The following is a 6000-nucleotide window of genomic DNA, read 5'->3' on the forward strand; positions in this document are numbered from 1 at the left end:
CTCAATCTCCCTCTGGCCTTGTCACACAAATTTCTTGAAAGTATTGCCTGTACTCACCATCTCCACTTCTTTCTCTCTCCTGTCTCAGCAATCTAACTTGTCTGTCCTCCATCCCCCCAAAATTACTCCCAGCAGATTTCAGTAATCTCCTAACTGCCCAGTGCATCTTCCTGCCCTTATCTTCCCAGGCTGCTCCACACCATTTAGCGTGGAACCAAATACATTATCTCTGCCCTTGACCCAAATGTTCCTTGTTATGTATTCTCTCAGCTAGTGGTGCCATCATTCATCCAGTGACCCATGACAGAAAGCCAATACGAGATAATGAGTTGTGTCCGGCCTTGCCAAGTTTGTAGCATCTTTGAGACATCCAAGAAGAGATGCCCAGCGGGCAGTGGAACATGTGAATCGGGGACCCAAAACAGAGATGTGAACTGGAGATAAAGATGACTGCTCTGGAGGTAGCATTTAAAGTCATTGGCATGGGGGCACCTGGGTGGCTCAGTCAGTTAAGTGTCTGGCTCTTGCTTTCCAGGTCAGATCATGATCTCACAGTTCATGAGTTCGAGCCCCCATTGCCAGCACAGAGCCTGCTTGGGATTCTTTCTCTCTCCCTCTCTCTCTGCCCCTCCCCCTCCTCAAAATAAATAAATAGACTTTAAAAACAATTTTTTAAAAAAGCCATAAGCGTGGACAAACTTGCTTAGTTTATAGAGTAAAAGTACCAGGTCTTAAATTGCAGGTGATACCCAGAGAGCTCTCCTAAGCCCAGAATTTCCTATTCCTAATGTCACAATTCCAACCATTCCATTAGGTTCCCTTCCCTCCGGAGGCAGGGCTTCTAGTGGCCTCCACACCACCATCTTATTTTATGTTCTGCCCCCTGTTCGTGCTGTCTTCCCCAACAGCCCTTAAAATTCCATCAGAAAAATAGAAGGTATAAGATACCATCACCCGGCCACTAAAATGGCTAAAATCAAAACGACTAAAATGAAATCAACACCGAATATCATCAAGCAGGTGGAATAATTCCAAGAGCCTGACGTTGCTGTGGGAAGGTAAAATGGTATGCCCTATGACCCACGGATTTCAGTCCTACATGAAAACCAATGTCCACAAAAGAATTCTACAAGAAATAAGAGCTCAAGCTGGAAATAACCCAACGCGTTCCTCCATAAGGGAATAAACAAGCAAACCGTGGTACACCCATCCAACAGAATAAACTACCACTCAAGCAATCAAAAGGAACAGACTACTCCTATATGCAGCCACACAGGTGAATTTGGAAACCACGGCGTCAAGTGAAATAAACCAGAGATAGACAGTATGATTCTATTTACACGAAGTACCAGAGCAGGCAAAATTAATCAATGGTAATAAAAGCAGGAAATGGTTGTCCGGGAGGGACAGAAGGAAAATTAGTTGGAAATGGAAACTTTCCAGGATGTTGCAAATATTTACCTGTCACTTTGGGTGGTGGCTGCATAGGTGTGAACAGCTGTCAAAACATGTTTGAACTGAAGACTGAAGATTTGTGGTTACTATTGTATCTAGATGATACTTTAATTAAAAATTAGAAAAATAATTTGTAAGGATCTACCAAAAAACACTAAAATAAAAAGAACGTACGGGGCAGAAAACACACTCATTTCAAATACAATTATATTTATAGTGTGAATGTCCCTATATGAATGCCCAGTCTCCCGCTTAATGCTGTCCCCTTTTCAGCTATTCTCACTCACTCTTGCTCCCGTCTTAATGATGTCTGTCCATTAGCTGTTTTCTAACCATCAGGAGAGATGATGTAATATAAAGAGCACAAGCCTTAGAGTCAGACAGGGCTGCATTCAAATCCCAGCCTTGAGTTAGAAGCTGAGCACCCGTGGGTGAGTTACTTGGCCTCTCTGAACTTCATTTCCTTTACTATAAAATGAGGTAACAAGATCCCCCACCCTGTTGTATTGGGCTATGATAAGGGCAGTGTGCTGACTAGCTCCTGGGGAACCTAATTCTTTTTGATCTTAGCCTATGAACAAACTGTTAGTTCGACTCACATCTAAAGGTCCCACCGAAGTCCGAAAACATCTCAGAGGATGTGATTCATGGCTTCTTCTCCCAGAAGGGTAAGAAGGTGAACCAGAGGCCTTGGAATTAGGATCCAGGTGAGCTGGTGCTAACAGCTGGAGAAATGGCTGCTGGGAGCCACCATGGCCAAGGGAAAGGTGCTCGTGGCCCATGACTCAGGAGACAGGCTTCCTGGCAAGGCTTGGCCACCAGAGAATCTTACACAAACCACTTTGCATACCTCTTGACTCAGTTTCTCCAAAGCAGACTGGATCTGAGGAATCTGATAACAAAAACAGCCCCTGGGGTTTCCCAATATACATAGGAGAGATAAAGGCAGGAGGGAGCTTGTTCGGTCTGAAAGAAGGAAGGAGGGGTCAGAGCCCTGCCCTGTAGGCCCCCCTCCCCCACTACGGTGGCTCCAGAGCCAGGATCTCAAGACTCCCAGGAGCACAGTCTGCAACCTCCTGGACCAAGGTAAACCCCAGGGGCATTCCCAGCTCTGCTTTATTAAGTCATTGAATACCTGCCACTTCTAACAACAATTGAGATCTGCACCTGTCCCCCCCCCTCCCCTGCCATCTGGTAGGAGAGACAAGGTACACCCAGCAATAACTCAGAACCAGGGAGAAAGTGCTTGCTTAGTGCAGCCAAAGAGGCACAGAAGTGCAACAGAATAACCATGTCCCCACCGCAGGACTCACACGCTGGCATTTTCTTACTCAGAGCAGCACCCCCATTTCATAGTTGCATTAACAGGCTTCCCCGGGATAGCGTCTCCCAGCTAAGAAGCAGTGAGGCCTGGGGTCCCCGGCATCTCCTGCCTCCTGAGACATACCTATTTCCAGGTAAATGAAGAAGGCAACGAGGCCTGCGCCAGATCCAGAAGGAGTGCAAAGGGCGAGCAAAGCCACAGAAGCAGCCGCCTGGTCCCGGTTCCTTCCGGGGGCGGGATGGGAGAGGTGCAGGGGCGGCGGGGGAGGGGATGGGGGGGGTGGGGAGGAGGAGAGGCGCTGACACCCTCCTCGCCTTCCTCCTCCTCCCCGGCCCGGCCAGGCCAGCGGGAAGATTGGGAAATCTCAAGTCGCTCTGCTTTCTCTCCTCCAGCGCTAACAATTTTTTCCACTTTACTGTTTTTTGGATGCCTTTCAAGAGTTTGTGCAATCATTCTGTTTAGCTGTTTTTCTGCCATTTTCAACGGCGGGGTGGTGTCCCTTTCGAGCAGGAACGGGGCTGTTTGTAAAGTTGAAGGGACCCTGTCTCCTCCCTTCACCCCAGTGCAGCAGGCCCTTTTGCTGCCAAAGTTACAAATGTTTGAAACTTTCGCTGTGCCGAGTTTGGCTGGGTTCGCGCTCTCGGACCACTCCTCCTCCGTGCCCCAGCTTTCAGGGGCTCCGGCGCCCCCTCTCGTCACCTTCTCAGGCTCCCCCTTCTCAGGGGCATCCTCTTCCCAAGTAGTCCAGGGCGAGAGCCCTCCCTCTGTCCTGCCCCACGGACAGACCCCTCACTCCTTTCGAGATTCCCCCAGGGGCGGGGGTCCCACCGCGTACCCCCCGGGGCTCCTCTCTCCCGCCCGCACCCCGTCGGCCCCGTGGGGAGACCTCGGCCCGCCGCCCCTCCGGCGAGTCTGCAGGCTGGGCAGAGGCAGCGACAGGGACAGGATGGGGACAGGGACCGGGGCAGAGAGAGAGCGACAAGAACAAAAGCGGGGACACAGGCAGGGCAGAAACAGGGCAGGGCCGGAGCGGTGGCCCCGCTCCTCTTCCCCGCCGCCCCCCAAGCCACGCCCGCAGCCCCCGGGCCGGGCCCAGCTCCCAGCTCCCGGGGCTCGGGCGGCGCCCCGCGGGACCCACCTGATCCGCAGAGCCTGGGCGCACTCGGGGCCGGACCGCGCCTCGGCCCCCGGCCCGGCGGCGCCCTCGGCGGCCCGCACGGTGGCCGCGCCGCCTCTGCCCGAGCCCCGCGGGGCGCGCCGGGGCGGGGTGTGCAGCCTGCGCTCCGGGCCGGGCCGGCCGCGGGGCGCTGCTCCCGGGCGGCGGGCGGCGGGCAGGGGCGCGCGGGAGCCGGCGAGCGCTCGACAGACAGCGGCGGCGCTCCCCGCTCTGCGCCGCCCGCGGCTGTGTGTGCAGAGCCGGGCCCGCCCCGGACACTGGCGGCCGGGAGGCCGGCCGCGCGAGTGCGTGAGTGCGGGTGCGTGTGTCTGCCGGCGGGGAGGCGGAGGGGGTGTCTGTTTCATTTTCACTCAGGCAGAAAAAAGCCTGCAACCAGCAAAAAAAGAAAAGAAAATCCCTGGTGAGGGCGGCTGGGCCTCTGCCTTCTCGGGCTGCACGTGGTGGGGGTGGGGGTGGGGGTGGGGTGGGGTGGGGTGGGGGGACCCGGAGCTTTGGAGGGTGGGGTGGGGTCTGTCACCCGGTGGTGCAGGGAGGGGCCTCGGGGCCCTGGCGCGCCGCCAGACACTGGGGAGGCGGAGAGCCTGGGAGGTCTGATCCACCATTTGTTTCCTGGGGAAGGAAGAGTGGCGGGCCGGAGCCTGAGCCGCCCTGCCGGGGTCCCCCCAAGTCCAAAGCTCCGGAAGTGGGGGCTGGTCACCGGGCACCCAGCGCGGGTCCTGCCCGCGCGTGTTCGCAGACTTGAGCCCGAGTTTCCCTACACACCCCCTGGGCTTCTCCACTGGAATTATTTAAAAGAGAACCCCCCCAAAATGTACTTGAGAGTTCTGCGCCCAGCATGACGGCGATTCACTTCTGGTGAGTTGATGTAGGCACATCCGGCGGCCCTTGCCCTGCGCTGATAACGGACAACAGGCATCTTACTTCCACACTCGGGCTCACGGCCGGGTATTTTGCCGGTGGAAACTCAAAACTTCCTTTTTCCAGGGTCATTTGTCATTGAACGTCAACTTGAGAGACTGAGAAATTAGCCTAAGTATTTTAATGCATTGGAACTATACTTTGACGAAAGCGGCACAAAACCGGAGTGTGATGTATAATTTTAATCGTTTCATTCCGATGAGAAAGGAACAGAGGACTGATTGAATACTTGAAGCATGCACAGAGGCCACGAAGTGGGCCAGGTGACGCCTTGGAGCTCGGGAGAATGAAGTTTCCTGATGGGTCCAGTGGAGTAAAGCGGTGGGAGAACTGAATCATCAGCCCCACACAGCAGCTCAGGAATGAGGAGCCCCATGGCAATGACCACAATGGGTCCTTTGCTAGAGTATCAACGGGGCCATTATTGTCTTTGGTGAACTTGTAGTCACTCATCAGTAGCGTAGTGAGTATCACCGTAAACATACAATGAGCGATGTTATACTCAGGCCATTATGTCCCATTTTTCGTTATTGCATTTGAGAATGCATTGTTTAAATTGCTCGCCCATCAAACTGGATTATAAACGAGTTTTGTGTGTGTGTGTATGTTTTAAGAAAACGATGAAAACGATGAGAGTAACTCTGACAGTGGCCCAAGTGGTGGTTCACCGTGATCAAAATCAAAAGATGAGGACACCGGAAACATAAAACATGTGAAAACATTACTCTGCTACTGTTACACCTGGTGTCCGATGTCTGATTTCAGCAACGCATCTTCAGCCCTATTAATTTAATTTGGATTTTCTTGCTTTCGTGGTTGTGTTTCTGTTTTCTTAGAAGATTTGTGTGGGCTTTATGGTTGGTTTATAGAGCTGTGAGCATGAGGAGTTCGTGCTTAATTTTAGGTTTATACATACTTCAGCAACAATACGATAAATATAACTTAATTCCACACTGTGGGTCTGGAAGTTTTCTTGTTTTGCTTTGAGAGGATCCATGTGGTGCTCAAAATTTAACTTCAGTCTTGCTGACGGAACATCTGAGCCGGAAAACACCTTAAAGACCATACTCACTTTGTCTGGGGGTCAGGAGTTCTAGGTTTAAGGATTAGTCATTCTTCCCTTCTG

General features: G+C 52.7%; 1 protein-coding gene across 3 annotated transcripts in view; it reads right to left on the bottom strand.

Annotated features, from left to right (window-relative positions):
• Positions 1 to 4069, bottom strand: part of GGTA1 (glycoprotein alpha-galactosyltransferase 1 (inactive)) — a 57821-nt gene extending 53752 nt beyond the window's left edge. Inside the window, exon 1 of one of the 3 annotated variants that reach the window (XM_043566554.1) lies at positions 3918 to 4069. The gene's annotated coding sequence lies outside the window, so the exon portion shown is untranslated. Of the gene's footprint in view, positions 1 to 2902; positions 3023 to 3917 lie in introns of those variants that run through there. The other 2 variants (XM_043566553.1, XM_043566555.1) reach the window with 2 other exon arrangements.
• Positions 4070 to 6000: the final 1931 nt, after the last annotated feature.

This window comes from Prionailurus bengalensis, chromosome D4, assembly GCF_016509475.1.
Source record: "Prionailurus bengalensis isolate Pbe53 chromosome D4, Fcat_Pben_1.1_paternal_pri, whole genome shotgun sequence".
NCBI lineage: Eukaryota > Metazoa > Chordata > Mammalia > Carnivora > Felidae > Prionailurus > Prionailurus bengalensis.